At 41.9% G+C, this 22,035-nt stretch overlaps 1 protein-coding gene across 4 annotated transcripts in view; it reads left to right on the forward strand.

The window, feature by feature from the left end:
* cdk14 (cyclin-dependent kinase 14) overlaps nt 1-22,035 on the forward strand; it is a 162,054-nt gene that overhangs the window by 21,089 nt on the left and 118,930 nt on the right. Inside the window, exon 1 of one of the 4 annotated variants that reach the window (XM_044117728.1) lies at nt 11,351-11,452. The exons of 2 other annotated variants lie outside the window; for them this stretch is intronic. The gene's annotated coding sequence lies outside the window, so the exon portion shown is untranslated. Of the gene's footprint in view, nt 1-11,350; nt 11,453-22,035 lie in introns of those variants that run through there. One more of the 4 variants, XM_044117730.1, reaches the window with a different exon arrangement.

A 22,035-nucleotide genomic window follows, 5' to 3' on the forward strand; every position in this document is an offset into this window, starting at 1 on the left:
GCTTCCAAAACACTGTTTTTAAAGCCAATTGGCAACACACCTGCACATAAGTGTACCAAACCACAATTAAACAAGTTAAAAAAAAATCTAAACAGAAACAAGAATAATATTATTAATCTAATTTACAAACTCATCAACATAATGAAATAGTCTGCAAAATACACCCTGTAAAACAAGATAACTCCAAAGTTATTTTAAAAAACAAACAAACAAACAAACAAAGCAATATTACAAAGAACCCTCTAATTGGTAGAACCCAGTAAGGTAATCAGTGACATTCAGCCTTCAGGAAATACTGGGCCGGCCGCTCCCTTACTCCTGACCTGCTGCAGATCTACAAGGGAGAATAGTAAGTAAAAAGGAACACAAATACCATGAATATACTTTGAAACAAAATAAACAAGTTCAACCAATAATCCAGAAGTAGTAGCTTTAAACTAAACATATAAATAGATGGAAACTGCAACATAATGCTAACACAAACAAACCCGGGATAGTCAATGAAGCAAGGTTGCAAACTAATGTTTAAATTTAAGCATTATGATTAGAAAGTAAATGTATCAAAAATAAGAATAAGGGACAAGTGGTGAAGAAAGACTGAACCACTTTGTCACAGTGGCAGGTAGCTACACAGAGCTGGAGGCGCTTCTTCCTCCTATTGATGCCGGTGATTAAATGACCAGCAGCTGGCTCCTGTATTAAAGCAGCTAACTGCTGCCCACTCAGGCTCCTCATTCAAACTATATTTGAATCAAAGAAACAGGAATAAAATCAGGTACGTGTTTTGCTCCTGAACTTCTGCGCTGCACAATATGCAACAAATACGACAGAAAAATGTCAATGTCTGAATACTTTATAGGTGATAGAACACCTGCTGGCAGTTCTCGAGACTGCTTTCAAAAACAGACTGCTAATTAAACAACTTTTAGAAGGTTACACATGCTAAGTGTTACATACAGTTGAAATCAGAAATTTTGCTACACTGAATAACAAGGCATTCATATTTTATCTCAACATCTGAATTTAAATCAGACCAAACTTGTTCTTGGGTCAATTATTCACCAACTGCCACAGTAATGAGAGAAAGAATATGTCAGAGATTTGTTCAATGATGTATATAAAATTTCTGATGATGATTCTGCTTTGGAAACTTCTGATGATCCATTTAAGCTAATGATGATCCAGCTCAGCTGTGGGAGTGTTTTAAGGCCAAAGTGCTTTCTTGTTTGACACAATTGGAAAGTCAAAAGAAATCAGAAAAGATGTCAAGAAGAAAATCATGGAGCTGCACCAGTCTGGTTCATCCTTGGGAACAATTATACACGAGTATAAACTAGATGGAAAAGTCAAAAGAAATCAGCCATGAAGCAAAAGCTTTGTCACAGACTGGTCTTCCAAATGGACAGAAACCCTCCCCATCCAGCCAATGTTAGAAAGTCATCATAAAGACCTGATCTCAGTCTTATTGATAATTTGTGTGCAGGTCTTTCTAGTTGTTTATGTCTAGTTAACCTCCTACCATTCACTTTGGACTCCAGATGGTGTGTTTTTTAACTTAAAATACAAATTGCTTCATCTTCTGTTCCACCAAAATGGAAATGAATGTTCTGATATTAAACACCTGAGCAGTTAGAGTCCCATAGACAAGTGAGTCTCCCATATCACTATTTTGGTTTCTGCTTTTTCTTTTCCTTTTGCAGCGAGCTTGAAAGAGCTGCTTTGTTGACAGGCTGCCTGGCTGAATCTGGGTTGGCAACAAAGGATTTATTTTATCCCCAGAGACTGAATTGCTAACTGTGTGAGGTTCCAACCAGCCCTTATCTATCTCTAGATAAAGCACTTTGTCATTCAACAGATTACCACCACCCAAGGCTCGTTCTCGTCTAAATGGAGAGCTGTTTAAAATGCAGACATCGGCTCAAACCTGTCATGATTTGGGATGGGTTACCATGGTAAAGTGTGTTCATTCAGTTTTTTGTTTTAACTCATAACCCTCATTACTGTGTGCATCCAACAGTCCATTGTCTCATGCCTAAAAATGAACATATATAAAATTCCATGAAAATGTATTGTTAAATGTACTTTTAGTGATAATAAAATGTGGAAAATAACTAATCATATCCATACCAAGAAATCCTACAGTCATGTATAACATATTCTGTGTAAGGCTGCAACTAATGGTTATTTTTATAATAAACTATTCCACCACTAATCAGCTAATTGGATAAAAAAAATGGAACATTCTGCAGATTTCTAACTGCTTAAGCTTGTCTTACACTGTATTTACTCAAGCAGAAGATCTGAGGGTGGAATGCAGTTCATATCAAAACAGCAGCTCTGCGAAGGTATTCTGACATCCTGCAAGGAAATTCAAGCAGAAACTATCTACAAACTCACAAGTTCAATGGATGCAAGAATTGTGCAGGTGATATCAAAGAAGGTTCTATGTTAACATGTAACTCGATCTGTTAAGATGTTTTTGATTGAAACAGCTTTTGATTTTAGTACCTGTGACCACTTAATGCTGCACATTCAAAGAATTACCGTTTGCAGTTCTTTATAATCCATAAAATGTTCAGAGAATCTCCTGCGCATAATAATTTGGAACAATGCATTTTGAGTTTTTTTATTTTTGAAACAAATACTGTTCTCATGGGGAGCTTTGTTCAGTAAAATTTGATTTATACTGTAATAGTTCATGACTTGAAAATTATACTGACCATCATCTGCATTGACCACTTAAGAAAATCGAAGAAAAATATAACTTGCATAATATATATATATATATATATATATATATATATATATATATATATATATATATATATATATATATATATATATATATATATATATATATATATATATATATATATTTATATATATATATATATATATATATATATATATATATATATATATATGCATGGCTGTTGAAGACTAGTGACAGCAGCCTGTAGTGGACTCATTGCCATCTGCTGGCAGTGGAATGGAAAACTACAGTCTTCCCACTCTGCTGTCATCATTGTCAGTATTGCCGCTCCAATTTCAACTCACACCTTAACAAAGAGGGCCTTACTGGTCAAGTCTCTGAGACGTTTCTCTTAGCCACCACAGTTTTTTTCTACACTCCTTCTGCTTAATTTCTAAAGCTTGCCAAACTGTGTGTAGATAAGAGTCATGCCAAGGTCAGTGGAGCTTCAGAAGCCACATTTGCGCAGCAGCACACGCTCTGAGACTTTGGCACTTTGTGCAGGTCTGCAGCGGTATAATGTGAACAGTAATCTGGGGGGCTGAAGCCATGTGCTTAGAGATGAATAGGGATTATAGTGCTTCTTTAAATTCTGCAGCAGCCCAGTCTGTCTGATGAGCTCGTGTCGTGTCATCCTGTTGATTTGCATTCTGAATCTGGTCAGCTGCACAGAGCGGCGGTTTATCCCTGACAGCGAGCAAATGACAGACGGTTCAGACCTCCGCTGTGAACAATCATCCACAGGCTAGCGCCCCTCTGGCCTAACCTGCTGTTCTATCAATTAACAAGGCTGTTTTTCCCCATCCTTTCACCTGCACACTGTTTTGTTTTTGTGATGTATTTTGCTCATCTATTGATCCATTTGGCTCCAAGGTGGCAGCCGATGTGAAATGAGCTGCAGAATAACAGTGAGGGCGATGGAGGGAGGCCATCTGCAGGGTCTGGACCCCTGAAGCAGAGACACACACACACACACACACACTCTGAGCTCAGAGGGAATATAGGCCAGGAAGGGGTGTGAATATCACTGAACATACACGAGCACACATGCGCACACCAACAGACACAGACCCAGAAAGCCACCCAAACAGCTGGAGTGTTAAGAGCAGCAGCTGCATCCTCACTGGGTCACTGTGCTCTCCGCCATGGCCAGCATTAAGTGGGTCTGGTGCTTCTGTGGCATTATTCGCTTCTGTCCTTGTCAGTCGATTGGATCTTTTCTCAGAAAGGTAGGTGCTGAGCTGGGTTTGTAGTGTGGGTAGAGTACCCTGGGGTGGGTGGGGTGTAAGTCAAGGTCAACAACAGCAACTGGAACAAACACACACATCCCGCGTCGCATCAGCTCACGCTTCGCTTTGCACCCTGTGAAAATCTGGGATTGAGTGTGTTTCACAAGTTTCCGGGCTCATGCAGGGTGGACAGCCAATTATGAGCGGAGGCAGTGTGGGGTATGATGCAGCGCGCCTCAGAGTGTCAACACGCTGCACGCATTTTAACAGCAGCCCCGGGCAGACGGCTGCTCTCATCTCACTTTGTGCGATCAGGTTGAACTCTCGTTATAATATGGAAGTTTTCTGGTAAAGCGGCGCTGCGGACCGGTAGGTCTGAACACCCAGACAGGAGCTTCATGTGTGGGCCAGAATGACAGGATGATACAGCACAAGGCCTGTCACAGTGATATAGTTATCAATCTATTCCATGATAAAGTCATTAGAGTGACAGATCCATAAATCACTCATGGTGCTGTTAACCTTTTCAGGCTAATATAAGCAGAGCTTCAGAAAGGAACCAGTTTTAACCATTTACTACTGCAGTTTTAATAAGAATTAGGAAAATATATTATTATTCTCCAGGTTTTCCAGCATAATTTAAGTTTTCTAAATTTAACTGGAAAATCCTGTTGCTCAAACTATGAAATTGGGCTTTGATACCACCCACTCTACCATAGTTATGTTAACAGGCCATCACTTAGCGCAGTTGATGGAAGCACCAGAGATGGACTGAATCTGGCATTTAAGGCAGATTCCAATTATTTTGACATCAGCCTAACTGATTCCTGATATGTGCTGCCAATTTTTGGGGGGATGATTCTTGAAGCTGATTGTGTTTTTTTCCTCTATGTAAAAATGACATAATGGTAACAAATTACACAAGTCTGAAATTAAAACTGGAGGGGAGTAAATGTAAACCGGAAACATTAAAGGTGGTAACAAATCAATTTATGGTTTAAAACCTGTATTTAAAAAAAATAAATGCATAATATAGAAACATAATTAAATGCAATTTTCCAGCAGTGACAAAGACAGTTTTTTTTCCTCACAATTTAGTACGTTTTTGTACCTCTTAAGAAGGTACCTGAGTGTTACCTTTTAATTTCTCAACTGGGCAACACAGTTTGAAATGGTATAATTCAAGTCTTTAATAAAAACTGTGTTTTCTTGTGCACTAAGACCCTGATTTATCTTGGCTGCAGACAGACAAACTGAAAACAGCAAAGAAAACAGACTCCCCTTTAAAACCTCACAAGGAAACTGCATTATGCAGATGCACCATAAAATATAAAATATGTGACCAAGTCAAAACAATGTTTATACTGCCACAACAAAGGAGATGGATGCAGAGATGAATGTCTACATTACGTGGACCTGCTTGTGCTCATCAAGACACACAAAAGGTTTCTTTTACTGCATAGAAGGAAATGATCATTTCTTCTGCTAATGTGAGTCTTTTGTCTTTCAGCTCAAATGTTTTGTTATAAAAGACAAAAACCAGTGAGAGGATCTTTGGGAGACCCCAGAGCAGACCTTCTGTTCACCCATCTGTTGAGTTGAGTTGAACCCAACACCTGTAACAGGATCAGATTTCAGACAGACCAAGCTGAGGTCTGTCAGGTTCAGCAGGCCAGAGAGGGCGGTGGGCTGGGGGAGCAAATATTCGGCTGAACTTAATCGACCCAAGTCCACATCAGAGCACCAGGTTGCCAAATAAAGGAGCAAATACCACTGAAATTAGTGTTTGATGGATGAATCAATATGGGTCTCCCACAGTGTGGCCTCTGTTTAATGAGGCAACATTTCAGTGGTTGGACTGTGTGGTTTATTGCCTATTTACAGACTTTCTCTGCAGCTGCAGCGAGACCAATTTTTCTATGCGCCGACTGCATCATTAGAGGGAGTTCTGATTAACAAAGTTACTGTCTGCGTATTATTTCCCCACTTTCTATTAGAGTTTCTGAGTGAAATAAATACATTCCATTCCAGATTTGGTAAAAACTATTCAGTAATAAATATTTAATTCAATAAATTGGATAGAAATAAATGGAACCATAAATGCATATTTACAACAGCATCTAAAAAAGAAACTGATTTATAATTTTATAAACTTAGCAGAAACCAACCCGTCACACAGAAGCAGTGTGAGATGTCCTCCCAGTCGGAGGCCATCAGTGTTGGGAATCAAATGCACTAAAAATGATTAGCAAATATCAGTATCTCCAGATGTCTGTCCTTTCAGATGTCTGTCCATCCTGGGTCTGGTTGGCTGCAGGCGTCCTCCTGTTGAATGGAGACTTGTCCCTCTGTTCATTCTCAGGATGGAGGGGGGAAGAGGAGAAATGTAGACAAGAAGGGTCACCATGATGTTTTTTGGGATATATTGTGATGAAGAAAAAAATATATAAAAAATGTCTTATTTTGGATATACAGTAAATCCATCAGAGCATACAGTAACAAACAAATACTGATCCACACTGTTGCTGCAGTTTAATGACGGTGTGGAACACATTGATTCATAGTTGGAACAGGTTTTTTCCTTGTGAACATTAAGTGACCAAGTTTGGTTCATTCTTAGATTTGGAATTGGATCAGAATAAAGTAGCAGAATGATCCAAAATATTGATTATTAATATCTAGTAATGTATTGATGTTAGTGTGGTAAGATTGATACTTTGGTTACAGATTCCCTCTTGAAATTTTATTGTATGTTTGTCTGGTAGTTTCTCAAAGAGATTTTGTTTTGACTTGCTCTCAAATAAGTTTTTTACACACTAATTAGTTTTTTTTTCATTATTCTGGTTTAATAACTTTAATAAGTTATTAAAGTATTTTGTAAACACCTATAAAATTTGGCCAAATACCATCCTAGGTCTTAACAAAATAAATCATTGAAAAAAACCACAAAAACAACTGAAGACCAAAAGTTTTTTGATATATAAAACTTAATAAAAAGAATTGGTATTGTTTTTGTATCAGTGTTATACCAACTGATATACAGTTGGTATACAGTTAGTATAACACTGTATTAACTTTCAGTCGACTACACATTCTTGTTTACTACACATTCTGAACCTGATTGTTTGGAATTGCTTCTCAATAGGATCAACATGGACTTATTGCAATAGTTGAATGTGAATATAAAACATGATATGACTTCAAATTTCTCCTTTGTTTTATTTCAAGTGCCCTTGGATGAGTTCTGCTTTTACTTTCTGCTTTATGAATGCATTCAACTGAACTGAATTTGGTCTGCACAGTGAAGCAGAAGGCACCACTGCTGCCTTGCAGCAAGAAAGTCTTCGGTTGAATTCCCACTGGGGAAGGTGGGGAATGGGCTTTCTTTGTTGAATTTACATATTAAACAGTGTGTGTGTGCTGCTTTGTGTATTATGTGGAATATATGATCTCTATCTCCAACTGAGCATCTTGACTACAGCCGACCCATGTATTCATAAACTGCAGCTGAGGACTGGGGATGTACACACTCTGTGTTGGTGGAGTTTTAATCTTGTTAAAATGCAAATGGCCTCCACTGCACATGTCATGGTTTCAACTGATTACTGTTTCCCCTGGCTTGGAAATTGACTCCAGTTTAGGTCCAATCTAAATCCAATCTTATTTTGGATTTCACACCTTCGTGCCTCACTCTAATGCAAGAGGCATGGTGTGGTTCCTGTAGCAACTGGCCTGTCCATCAAGGCACTCCTTTTCAAAGAGAGCAGGGGCAATGGGAAAATAGGAAAACTGGTAATTTAGTGTGAAAAAAAAAAACAAACATGAAAGAAAATGTGTGCGCTAGATTTCTCTTGTGGAGCGTGACAGAGTGTGACATTCTGTGGGAGTCAGGTTTTCCTCCTTCAGGCACTGATAACATGGATTACTGTATTGTGTTTGTATGGCAGGAGGTAAAACAGCTTAACTCTTAATGTATTTTGGGACACATTGCTCCTTCATTTCTCCTCTAATAAATTATATTTTACATGCCTGCTAATACACCTGAAAACACACTTAGAGTGTATAGAAATGGATATTACCAGTTTTTCTTGTTAAATCACATGACATATATTATATTTTAGACCAATTCAATATGATTCAATTCAAATATACGTAATATTAATTCCAAAGAGTGATTAATAACTGTAGCAACTCAAACTGTCCAAGTTTCTTCAGAGATGTTGTATATGGCTGGAAGAGTCTCCTGTAGCAGTCAGTGCTTCAGTAGCTCTGGAAAAGCCTCAGACTGGAGACACACTGTTGTGTCTGATGAAGAAGATGCTCTGGGTTGTCCATAACTTTCTTTATTTAAAGAAGAATTCATCTTTGCACAATAATCTCCAGACATTCCACAGAGGTCACCAGAACAGAACCAGATGTTGTCTTCAAGTCCAACTTCACAGCAGGCAAACAGAAGGTCAATTAGGATTAACAACACTACATTTATCTACCAAATGGCTAAATAATGAGAAAGATATTTGTACAACTTTCTTTTTAATCAATCAAATAGGCAACACAAAGTGTCATTTCAACAAATGTTGATGTGAGGGAACTTTTTATTTTAAAGAAAAATAGACTGCAAACAGACATCTCCAAAATTGGATATTTTGTTTGTAAGTTTGATTATTGTGCCTCAGTCCATAACAGTGGTAATGGGCTTAGGCATTGTATGTAATTGTGTAATGTAATGTATGACAGTGCTGCTGGTAAAAATGTTGCAAATGTTGACATCAACGTATATGTTATATTTAAAGAATGAATTGTGTACTACACAAAATAAGGAGGATGTTTTAGCTGCAATGCTTAGATCAAACAGAATCTGACATTTCTGTTTATTTCAGGATGAATTATTAATGAAGAGCTTTGAATAACATATTTCTCCTATTTGTTTAGAGCTGAACCTATGCAGAGAGCTACAGGGTTGAAGCTTTAATGATACGGAAAACAAGAAGGTGTTTGTATTAGATAAATCATAGTGATTCCTTTTCCAACAATTCAGTAGTAAACTTGCAACTAATGTTAAGAAACGTGTGTCGGTGACTACAACTGATGACACTGAGCTCATGTCGCAGAGGCTTGAAAGGAGTGTTGCACAACACAATCAAATAATGCTACTGTTTATATTTAACTGCCCCTGTTCGGACGTGCTCACATGTTGCTAATAAAGGTCACTTCAGTGAAAAAGTGATTCTGGACTAAGAAGCAAAGGAATTAAGGTGATTAGATTTAATCACTTAAGTTTGCTTCTACAGTATCTGGATGTTCAGGTTTTTGTTACTGCATTGTTGTCCTACTGTCTTCCACCAACACAACTAGCAGTTTTATATTAACCAACTTTAGTAGTATGTCTCAACAACTCCTTTCTTTAATTATTTTCTTTCTTCAAAATAGGAGCCTTAAACAAACATCATGGCTTTACAATGAACATGAAGACAGACACCCTTCTTTACACATGTTTGTCCTTTAACATACAAAGCAATTAGGGATGCATATATCGTCAATAATATTGGTATTGACTGATACTGGTAATTTTTCACATATTAGTATGGGTCCAACAAATAAAAATGGCCAGATATTAACAACCAATATTAATTTATTGTTTTTTTCTCCGGAGGGGTTCCGGAAGGAGGTTAGTCATGTGACATTTGTTTGGTCATGTGACAGTGATGCGAGTCATGATGCACAGGACTGTGGGAAGACTAACTGAAGCAGAGAAGCAGTGGTGAGATCAGCATGTGGTTGTTTCTGTCAAGGTATCGGAAGGGTAGTGAAATATGTATACTATATACAGTATATGGAATAATAGTAAATATCAATATCTGCCCAAACGTTCATATCGAACCATCACTGTAGGTTGTGTGAGCTTTCACATCATGTAGCTGTGATTGTGGAATCAAAGGGGCATGGCCGACAACTTGCAGGCTTCACTTGTGTGATTTCTCAGCCCTGAGCTCTGAGTTATGATCCTCATTCATGCTGTCCAAATAACTGTGCACATGTTCAGCATACTTCTCAGAGAGAATGTCTTTGCTGTGCATCACAACACACCCAGTCTGCAGTTCATCATCTGTAATCATTCATATTTGTTTTAGGATGGATAGATTGGGGCTGCACAGTGGTGCAGTTGGTAGCACAGTTGCCTTACAGCAAGAAGGTCCTGGGTTCGATTCCCGGCCTGGGATCTTTCTGTATGGAGTTTGCATGTTCTCCCTGTGCATGCGTGGGTTCTCTCCGGGTTCTCCGGCTTCTTCCCACAGTCCAAAAACATGACTGTCAGGTTAATTGGTCTCTCTAAATTCTCCCTAAGTGTGAGTGTGTGTGAATGGTTGTTTGTCCAGTCTGTCTCTGTGTTGGAGATAGGCACCAGCACCCTTCCCGACCCCATTAGATAAGGGTGTTAGAAAATGGATGGATAGATGGATGGATGGATAGATCATGCAACAAGAGTGTAATATTGGTTTATTAACTTGAACCCACTCCATTGCATCAACCTTTCAGTTGATCATGACATATAAAAAAACATTGATCACAAAATGAAAGGATGATTGGGAGTGAGCTGGTCAAACAACAGGATGTCAGCCATAATGAACTCCTCTTCATTTTGAGCATGGGAATTCTACTTGTCCAGCCAATGTCACATTTAGACAGAGTCTGGACAGCCAGGTACGTAGCAGATATACAATTGACAAGAAATACATTGTACATTTTATCACATTCTTTTGGAATAATTAAGTATGTCATAATAAAGAAATAATCTTCTCCCATAGCGATAAATAAGAGAACAGCAGATAGAGGCAATAACTGCTTTGGAAAGACATGACATACTGCAGGAGAAATGGAGCTAAAGCATCATTTAACAGCAGTGAAAGCTGTGGGCTGACCAGATCCAGAGCTCTTACATTTGATCAGAGGTAACCCAGTTACCCAACACGGCTCACCTTCCCTTACTGTAGCTGAGCTCAGATTCACAGAGGATTGTGTTAAAAACTGATAGCTGATGCTGTCTACTTCCTTAAACTCCTCTGGGCTCTACCATTTCAGAGCAGTGCAGGGGCTCTCTGGGTTTCAAGAAGGTTGTCTCTGCTGAGCTTTTTTCCTCACTCTGCTGCATGAAATGCATCCCCATCCCACTGCCACCTTACCTCCATGCCTTATGAGCCGCAAACTCACAGTCACCCGAGGCGGTCAGCCAGAAAACGCAGTCTCCTTCAGCTGCCTTAGATTTTACCCCCACCCCTCTGCTTATAGTACAATCTTGTCATTTCCAGCTTGCAGGGAGAGGAAGAGAGAGAAGGGAGAGAGTGTGTGTGTGTGTATGAGAGAGAAGGGAGGGAGGGAGATGTTTTGAGCTGGTTTGCAGGGAGAGAGGTTGGCCTGAATGCGATCTGTCTGTGCTTCAGAGGCATCCAGGTGAGCTGTTTCCTCCTGGAAGGTAAGAGGGAGACTGAGATTGGTGCTGATTGTGTCCTACATCCACGAACCCAGTTCCATTTCTTTCCTTGCTACGAATACAACCCTTCTGTGTGTGTGTGTGGACGAGTGTGAATGGTATTCCCCAGACACATCACACACACACGTCATACTGTACGAGGCGATTCGCAGATGTGCAAGCATGTTGGCAAATGTGCATTTGTAGCTTAGATACAAGCAGATTCTGCATACATGTATGATGCATGTGTGTAGAGGTTTGTCTTCCAGGGGTTGATGATGGGTTGTCATGCTAGCTTGCCAGCTTGGTTGTGGATGGAGCACCTGAGGAGGATGTGATGAGACACTCTGTGGATAGGAAGGAAGTTGCAAGAAAAAGGGGATGGTAGTTTGTGCCTCTGTGCGTATGTCTCTGCAGCTCATGCAGCGAAGTGTCAGTGTTCCCATTTGCCTGGAATAACGTCAGCTCTGTCAGCCCCACTTCCCTGCCGCCACCATCTCTCCTGCACTTACAGGAAGAATTTTACGTTACGGTGGTGAAATGGGTGCTGATGTTGACTGGGCTAATGGAGGAGATGCCCCCGTTGCAGCATTTTTCTGCTCACTCTACAATATGTCATCCTGCTTCAAGCAAATTTGCAACACACTCCTCTCTTTTCCAAGCCCACAGGAATGGAATTTTGGGTACTGTGGGGAAAGATGAGGGAGAGAAACAGGGACAAGCCATCTGCGAGAGCCTTGGACTCATGTAGAGACTTTCTGCCGGGCCATATGCAGCTCCTTGGGAAGACAGCAGGCTGAGAAATAAGAGAAGGGGAAGGAAGAAAACAGCAACTGTAATTGTGAACTGGACATCTGAGGGTAGTTATGGTACAAACTTAGTTCAGTTGTGAAGAGACTCTGCCTTGTATGTGAACTGCAACAACTTGACACTAAGATCTAAGTTTACTTGGAAGTCAATTCTCTCGTGATCCTACAGAGGTTTTAAAGCATTTTAATGAGTACAAAGAAATTCAATTTCTTTCAGATTGGCAGAAAGACACTGTTTTTAAAACTTCTAAGTTTTCAATTTTAAATTTATATTGGATATACACAAAAGCCAGTTTATTAGGTACTCATTGTTAGTATCAGGTTTACTGCCACAAAAGCATCCCTCAGACATTTTGGTCCTTATAAGAAAAGGACCAACATCTTTCACCTGACACCTTCATGTTAAGATGTCAGCTGAACATCAATAATGAGAATAACATTTGAGTAGACTATGATGCAGTGGTTGTCATACTTCTGCTAATGTGCTAATAGTTGAGATAATTTTTGGTTTAGTGCTTTAGCGTTTTTGCAAACTTTGAAAAAGTTTAGCTTACTTAGCATCAACTACAGATGTTTTTATTTGACTGTTTTCTGAGCTTTCAGTTAAATAAAGTTCAACATCTATACCAAAGCTTTGGATATGGATTGATAATAATTCTTCAAGTTGTTACAGTGAGCAGTTTTTTCCAGTCAGATGACAAATTTCCACAAAGGTGTAGCAGTGAGACAGATGACCTCCCAGCTGACTCTAGAATAATGAGATCATTGAGTTTATGGTCTCAGTGTCTACAAGAAGCCCAGGTTCACTCGCTATAAAACCAGCTCAAATCATAACTCCTCCACCACCCTGCATATCTTTGTTTATGAGAATTTATTTGTGGACATGCTGTTTGGTTTTCTCAAATATCTACTTTGGTCTATCCTTAGATAACTGTTCTAGAACTCTTGTGGTTCATTGGGTTGCAACTTTGTAAACCTAAGTTGTTCCGCCACGTTCCCTAGATGGAAAGGGTTCTCTCTTTCAGCCAATGCAAACCATCTACACTAGTTTTGGTCTTTTTCTAAGCATCAACATACTGAGTGACCCCATAGAGTCTGACATGTAGGTATGAGATGCTCTCATTTGTTTGATCATTGTATCGTCTGACTATGGAATAATCCTGGGCTGGGATGTCCAGTCTAGGAAAGAATGGCTTTCGCTTTTTGATGCTTTACCTTGTAAATCATTTTGTAGTGGTGAAATGATATACCCAAAGAAAACTCATGCATTGGGAGAGCATACACACTACCCATGAAAGTCTCTCCAGAGTTGAAGGCCTAGAGTTTTAACCACACTAATTACTTGTTATGAAGCAACAATGTCTGCATGGTTCAGTCCAGCAACATAGGGTTCAAATCATTTTATTATTATTATAATGCAGTCCGATTCAGGGAAATAAAATAGCCAGTTAGTAAGACGTTGTTGCCTGAAAGAAACCAGCATTTTGCTGCTTTTCCCAATCTTGAACAAGCATGGGGCGACAAGAGGAAACCTGCAAGACTCCAAGGTTCAGGGTGCCTACATCAGCTGGAGGTTTAGAAGATAGAAAAGAGATCCAGACAAGCACAGAGGCACTGGAATTATTAATGAAATATGACTCTGCAGCTCTTCCTTACTGTTTCCAGTGTGTCAACCATTCGTACCAGAAATCCAGATGCTGTCACTTGGATCAGAAAGCTCAAAGCAGACCTTCAGTGCTATTATCCAGTTGACCTCAACGTAGCATAATTACAGGAATTTGCATGTTGGAAATGTAAAAAAAAAACTGTCTTTGTTTTTAGAGACAGAAAGCATGTCTCTCAAGATAAAAACCTTCGTAAGCTATTATCTGTTGGCAGCAATTATGTGCTTAAAGTAGCTCTAATAGTCTTAAAGGCAACATGTTTCCCAGTGTGAGACCTGCATCAAAAATTGCACCCTTGTAATTTTCTAGTGAACAGCCCACATCGACGCTGTGACATGCGATTTCCTGTCACCAACTGTCCATACAGAACCACTGACACTTCTAAGAAAAATATCCATGGCTAAATCCACTAATTTGTTTTGTCTCGGCCCCAAGTGGGAAGTGCAAATCTACAAAACACTGCAATGCTGCTGCTGTTCTTTCTCTCTGTACATTGATTACATTTCAGTGTTTAAAAACTTAGTGTGGCCTGATGTGTGCTTTCAGGTCCCCATAAACCAGACAGGAAGAAACCAGAACTCTGTTAGTGATACTCAGTGTGTTTCTTAAAATGCTGTAAATAAAATCTACACAAATCAACAAAAAACTTTTCTTTTATCAAGAAAAGACAACCTGAATTTGTCTCTGTCTGGCAACCTGATTCCTCAGGTTGTGACAACTTGGAAGTAAACAACATGGCCACCAGCAGCAATGTTTGCAGAAGGTAAAATGTATTTCTTGTTCTGTGTATGGAGTTCTGGAGTCTTAGAAACAGACCTGTTCAAGCAATAGATGATACTGTAACAGCGATGACATATTCACATGGGAGTTTGTATCCAATCTGATTTGTGCTGTTCAGACTGTCCTAAAAAATATGATATGGACAAAAAGTTACATTTGGTTCCCTGCAATATTAGAAACATAGATCTGAACCACCAGTTGCAGTATTAGTCCTGTACACATTCAACACACAAACTTAACTCAAGTTAAGCTATGCCTTTTGCAGCTATGGACAATGAAACAATTACCAACAATTACCAGACATATCAAGTATTCAAGGATTAATGTTGAATACTTGTCAAAAATGTCAAAAACACTTTGACTTAACTGTGATCCATGTAGTTGCAAAATAGAGCTTCCTACATCAGATTACCGTAACTGGGAAAACAGATAGCAACTTCCTCCACCTTACTGGATCTATCATCCAGCAATGACATGACGATGGAAGAATAGTAGCGGATACAGTGGCTTTAATCAGATGCATCTCCCCAGAGACAGTCATTGGTGTGATTCATATCAAGTGGCTACTGACTAAAGGTGTTTGCATAAGAGGTACTTGTGAGATAATGAGTTCACCATGAACACCCAATTAGACTTGAAATCTGTACGCAGTTAAACGGCTTTTGTTAGAATAATCTCAGGTGGACTGTTGTTCATTTGGGAAATTCTATTTAAATGTATTGCACACACTACAATGTGATCATCTGAATACCTACACCAGGGCTCCATGCCCTACTATGATCATTGTTTCAGCTACCAATTGGATTTGGTTTTGATTGTGCTCCAACAGAGCAACAGTCTTATTCAAATAATTGGGGGGCATTGTTATTTTTTCCAGTCACCAAGCAAAAACATATTAAGATATTGTCTAATTTTGTGGAACCCAGCAAACAGGGCAGGGAGAAACCTGTGGAGAAGTTTAAAGTATGGTTAGGGTCTAGAACAATATCCTAGAGCTTTGTTCAGTCCATCATATGAACATGGATAGCGAATGGACCAACTTCAGACCTACCAAGACATGGAGGTCCACCTAAACTGACAGGCTGGGCAAGGACATCATTAATCAGAGAAGCAGCCAGAAGGCTCATGGTGAATCTGTAGCAGCTGCGGAGCTGCAGCTCATCTCAGACAAAATAATGTAATCTCAGAAGATTTCTGAGGAGTTGTACTCTTCACAAATCTGGAGTTTGTGAACGAATGGCTGGAAGAGAGTCATAAACTCTTCTTGCATTTTAGAATATGTCTTAGAGGTGTTCTGTAGGACAACTGACATATCTTCAGCAGCCTATTCACAAACAACTTCAGAGGACTGAGATTCACAGGAACAGTAAAACTGGCACACTGTCCTATGAGTGTGTTTTTCTTTCAAGTTTCAGACAGACATGGTGTCAAGACAGGTTTTCATTTTGAGAACCAGTTGAAATCCTTCTTTGGTTTAATAATATGCGGAGACTGATCTGAATCTATGGGGCATCATTCATCTTAAAGGGTATAGGGGAACAAAATGCCAGCAGCATATCTGCATTTCTGGACAGACAGTACTTTGATTTGACTGCTGGTGTCCTGCTTTGCGCTTCACAGCCTTATTTGTCAGTGTTTGAGGATGAACGAGGGTTGACGCTGTTGTTGAGGAGACAAGTAAGGGGCAGGGCAGGACGATGATGTAAGGAGCCATAGTGTGATCAATCATGACTGTGTGCTTTCCTAAAGCCAGAACTGCTGGGAAGCCAGCCAAATCAGTCATTTATGTTGAAGCTTTTTGTTCTCCACCATCCTAATTAATGGCCTGTTGTTAATTGGGTGCTGGAAAGCCCGTCACAAACACCTCGCCCTTCCAGGACATTTGCTGGATGTCAGAAAACTTCATGAGTCAAACAGAAGCAGCTGTTTGGATCTGGCCTGTGTAAAGCACTTGCAGAGTATGTTTGTTTGCTGCAACTCTTGTGGGTTCAATATGCAATTTATGAAAAGCAATGAAAACATAAGGAATGCTTCCTCAAATCTGCTAGGTTAGTTTGCACCCTTTCAGCTCCAGGATGCAAAAGTATTACCTTTAGTTTTAAGCTGCAAACACAGTTTTGCAGTGGTGTTGGAATCCACCATTCCTCAAGGCAAAATAGGTCCTGGCTTCTCTTGGGGAGTTTCCCTGAGTGTGCTGCTTCTCTGCCATAGTTCCAGAACATCCATGTGATGTATACAAGTGGACACAGACATTTGTGCATGTATGAATGCTTGTTAATCTCTGTGTTGACCTTGTATTGGGCAAATGTTGGCATCCCAACATTTGCCTGTTGACTTACAGAGATAGGCACCATAGAATTCTCAAGATGTTTTTTTTATTATTTTTTTTTGCCAGACTTGCACTTTTTATTGTTTTTTTTATTATATGTTTATGTTTCTTTTCTTTTTTTTTTTAAAAATAATAATTTTACTTGATGGTTTAGCAATGGAGTCAAAATTCACAAAGACCTGACACAGAAAAAGAAATGCTTTACACTGGGCTGAATTTTCATATAAACAGTTTGACCAGCAGTTTGGTGGGAGACTGAAATATTCTATCTTTAAAGGTGAGGCTGATAAAATGACAAATAATAATTAATGCAAAAATGTTGTGATAAAAAAGTCAAAATTGCTCATCCCTATCTATAAGTTACAGTGCACCTTGAACAAAACAACCATAACCGTTGAGTTCTCTGCTTCAATTAAGCTTCCCACAATCCTTTGCTGCTTCACTATCACTGTCACATGACCAACCTCATTCTCTCTCCCCTCCAGATGTAACAACATGAAAATGAATAACGGGTGTTTTTATTCATGGGACCATTCCTGACATGTTAAATAACTGTTAATATCATCATAAACCAATGTTAGTGTTGATATATTGTGCATACCTACTAAAGTAGGTTGATTCTTGAACTGCACAGTTGGCCAGTGGTTGAACTGCCTGAGCTTCCTCAAGTCCACAAACATGACCATTTGATTTACTGGAAGTATACTGGATTTACTCTGAGCTTCCCTCAGGCATGAGTGTGTGGGGGAATGACTATTTGTCTTGTGTGTCTCTGTCTTGCCCTGTGATGAACTGTCCTAACTCTTACCCAATGAAGATAGGCACTATCCTCATGCAACCATAAATGGGAGTAACAATAGAAGGACGGAAGGTTGTTTTTAGGGTTTTAAGTGTTCTAAACAGAAAATGACTCTGAGAAGGCGGCTGTACCAGAACTGGACTGAAGTCAAACACATGATTTTGAGACCTTCAGAATGCCACTAGAACAAACAGCCACTTCTTTTCAAGGCATTTCTATAAGTGGATTCTAATTATGTCAGTCTTAAAGGTTGGTAATTTACTATCTCCAGCACCAGCCTTTATGTGTCAGATCTTATTTGTTGTTTTTTTTTTCTTTTGCTTTTTCCCATTTGTCCCAATGCAGTTAGATCTTGTTAAATTTTAGACCAACAAATTACCATAGTGATTTCATCTGCTTCATCAGTTAGAACATTTTTCAACCACATAAGATGACTATGTTCCTCTTCTTTTTTTATCTACGGGGTGTGCTACAAATGATATAAAGTCCCTGCAGCAAAAATAAAAAAATATCCCTTGGATTAATTTATATCATTTTTTTCTGCCAGGCACTTAGTGAAAGTGCCTCAGAGAGGAAAGTCACATTGGGTTTGATGTCTGGCCAATGGAACTCAAGGATATAGAACACCAGGACTGAGTCCAAATGGGAAACACCAGTGTTTTAGAAGAAAACACTTCCAGAATATATTACAGCTCAGTTTGGAGAGGCACTCTGACATTGATGCAGACATGTGTTGAGACAAGCCAAGAACATATGGATCACTGGCACACGTTGTCATTTGAATAGTGTTGACTGAGTAAGGATGGAAGAAGATATGTTCAGATATTTAGGCTGCAGTTGAGAACTGACCAGTGAGGAAAAAAAAACATTCAAAAACTTTCTGTTGTAATAATTTTAGCTACTTTTTATGTACATCTGCAGACAGTTTCTCTATGTAGAGCTGACCAAAATAAGTCATTTCTGCCATGTTATCCATTTGTTTTATTCTTTTACATGGACTTACTCTGCTTTATCTCATGTTATGTTGAAAAACACATCACAACTGCAGATCTCTATCCATCTGTAGACATTACCCTGTGCAGTGGTTGTAACTTCATCCAGTGTCTCAGTGGTTGTACGGTTCAGAATAAGTGGTCAAGCTGCTATTTTTCTGAGTAAGCCACTAAGGAGAATCAGCTGACTCAGTGCAGCACTTAACACTTCATTTTGCTGTTGCTCATCTGATTTTTGTAATGCAGGCTTGTTATTTGACAGCACACATTGATACAGTGAGAAGGTGCTACAATAAAAGGGCAGCTGTCGGAATCCAGACCTGAATAATCTACGCTTAACAAATCAGAATATAAAATATACATGGTGGCTGCCTGTGTGTCATCTGACCCCTTGCTTTGCACATTCAGATGGTTCGAGATAAACTAGATTTGATTGTTACTTACATTTCACTACACTGATATGCCAGCCTAACCTTCAATGAGTTTCTCATGTCATTATTTGACTGTTTCCTGTGGTTCTATCATCTACACAGGTTTTTTTTCTCAGAAGGCCCTGACAAAGGCAAATCCTGCTGTGTTTATCATGGAACAGATACAACATACAAAGTCCCAAACATGCACTCATGCAGTGTTCTATCTGACACTCAACAATGAAACAAAGGCCTGTGCTCAGCAGACTGTGTGAATGGAAGGAGGATGAGGTGTTTTTTCCGCTCTCTCCTCTGGTGTATCGTCTCACTATCGTCTTGAGGCTGGAATGATGAGACCAGGCAAGCAGATATATCTGCTTTGTCTCAGTGTAATGGAAATGCATTCACGCTCACAACATGGCCGACTTAACATTGCTGATAGTCTTGAGTTAACACGGCACACAAGTAGGCTTTATGGCTGATTGGTCTTTTATGGCCTCCATGGTTCTTGTCATCATTCAAGCTAATGCCATCAGTAACTACTCCTCTGGAGATAGTTGTTGTGTTCTGTGTTTTTCTGTATGTTTATTTCTAGTTTCCTGTGTGTCTGAGTCTCTGTGTTGTCCTGTCTCCCCGTGATTAGTCCCCAGGTGTATCTCGTTCCCTGATTTCCTCTTGTGTATTTAGCGTCACCTGTGTGTGTCTGTCTTCGTCGGGTCCTACGTCAGTGTCAGTCAGTGTACGTCTTGCTACGTCCGTTTTCAGTCTGTGTATGTCGAGTCCTCGTATCGCCTGTTGCTACCTGTAGTGAGCTTCAGCCTTCCGCTCAGCAGTGCTGCCAGGTCTGTGGACTGTGTTTTCTGTTTGTTTGTCTTCATTAAAACTCCTCATCACCACACAACTGGGTTCTGCTGCGTTTACCTCACCGCCTCACACCACCACTTCATGACAGAAGGACCCGACCAAGCTGAACGGTGAGGCACGCACAAACCACCATGGACCCAGATGAAACGCAGGAATTACTGGAGACCATACGGGAGTATGAGGCTGCCATGGCCAAGCCGTACGCGGCGACAAAACGGCTTGGATTCGCCATCCGGTTGGGTCTGTTGCTGGATTACTGGGTTCCACGTTTTCCGCTTCCTGAGCTGGTGGCATTGCAGAGGGAGGCAGAGTGGGAGCGTGAGGCAGCGTATGCTGTCATGGCTGGAGAACCGCTGCCTCCCAGACCCAAGACTCTGTCCTCCCGATCCACCACCCCTGTTCCGTCGCCTGAAGAGCCAGCAGCAGAGCCGCCAGCAGCGCTTCAGCGGCGAGCGCCAGCAGCGCTTCAGCGGCGGAGCCGCCAGCAGCGCTTCGCGGCGGAGCCGCCAGCAGCGCTTCGCGGCGGAGCCGCCAGCAGCGCTTCGCGGCGGAGCGCCAGCAGCTTCCGCCACCCGAGCCCGTTCCTGCCGCCGCTCCAGCCGGCGCACAGCCCGTTCCTGCCGCCGCTCCAGCAGCGCAGGCTCCCGTTCCTGCCGCCGCTCCAGCAGCGCACCCAGCCCGTTCCTGCCGCCGCTCCAGCCGGCGCGCACAGCTCCCGTTCCTGCCGCCGCCCGCCGGCAGCGCACCAGCTGTTCCTGCCTGCCGCCCAGCCGGCGCAGCAGCGCCCGTTCCGTTCCGCCGCCGCTCCAGCAGCGCACCCGAGCCCGTTCCTGCCGCGCTCAGCAGCGCTGGCTCCCAGCTCCGTTCCTACGCCGCTCCAGCAGCGCCACCAGCTCCGTTCCTGCCGCCCGCTCCAGCCGGCGCGCACCCGAGCTCCGTTCCTGCCGCCCGCTCCAGCCAGCGCACCGAGCTCCGTTCCTGCCGCCGCTCCAGCAGCGCTCAGCCCGTTCCTGCCGCCCGCTCCAGCAGGGCGCACCCGGCTCCCGTTCCTGCCGCCCGCTCCAGCAGCGCACCAGCTCCCGTTCCTGCCGCCGCTCAGCCCGCAGCTCCCAGCTTAGTGCTTCCCCGAGACTCCTAGTGCTTCCCGAGACTCCTAGTGCTTCCCCGAGACTCCTAGTGCTTCCCGAGACTCCTAGTGCTTCCCCGAGACTCCTAGTGCTTCCCCGAGACTCCTAGTGCTTCCCCGAGACTCCTAGTGCTTCCCCGAGACTCCTAGTGCTTCCCGAGACTCCTAGTGCTTCCCGAGACTCCTAGTGCTTCCCCGAGACTCCTAGTGCTTCCCCGAGACTCCTAGTGCTTCCCCGAGACTCCTAGTGCTTCCCCGAGACTCCTAGTGCTTCCCGAGACTCCTAGTGCTTCCCGAGACTCCTAGTGCTTCCCCGAGACTCCTAGTGCTTCCCCGAGACTCCTAGTGCTTCCCGAGACTCCTAGTGCTTCCCCGAGACTCCTAGTGCTTCCCCGAGACTCCTAGTGCTTCCCGAGACTCCTAGTGCTTCCCCGAGACTCCTAGTGCTTCCCCGAGACTCCTAGTGCTTCCCGAGACTCCTAGTGCTTCCCGAGACTCCTAGTGCTTCCCCGAGACGACTCCTTGTGCTCCTCGTGCCTGCGCCCTAGACTCCTTGTGCTCCTCGCCGCCCCGTGCGGCCCTAGAGACTCCTTGTGCTCCTCGTCACGCCGCCCTGCGGCCCTAGAGACTCCTTGTGCTCTCGTGCCGCCGCCCGCGTGCCCTAGAGACTCCTTGTGCTCTCGTCGCCGCCCTGCGGCCTATAGAGACTCCTTGTGCTCTCGTCGCAGCGGCGCCGCCGGACAACCTCCGTGGTTCCCGCCTCTGCGCGCGAGGACGGCCGCGACCGCCTCCGTGGTTCCGCCTCCTGCGCCG

This window comes from Gambusia affinis, linkage group LG05 (genome assembly GCF_019740435.1).
Source record: "Gambusia affinis linkage group LG05, SWU_Gaff_1.0, whole genome shotgun sequence".
Classification (NCBI taxonomy): Eukaryota; Metazoa; Chordata; class Actinopteri; order Cyprinodontiformes; family Poeciliidae; genus Gambusia; species Gambusia affinis.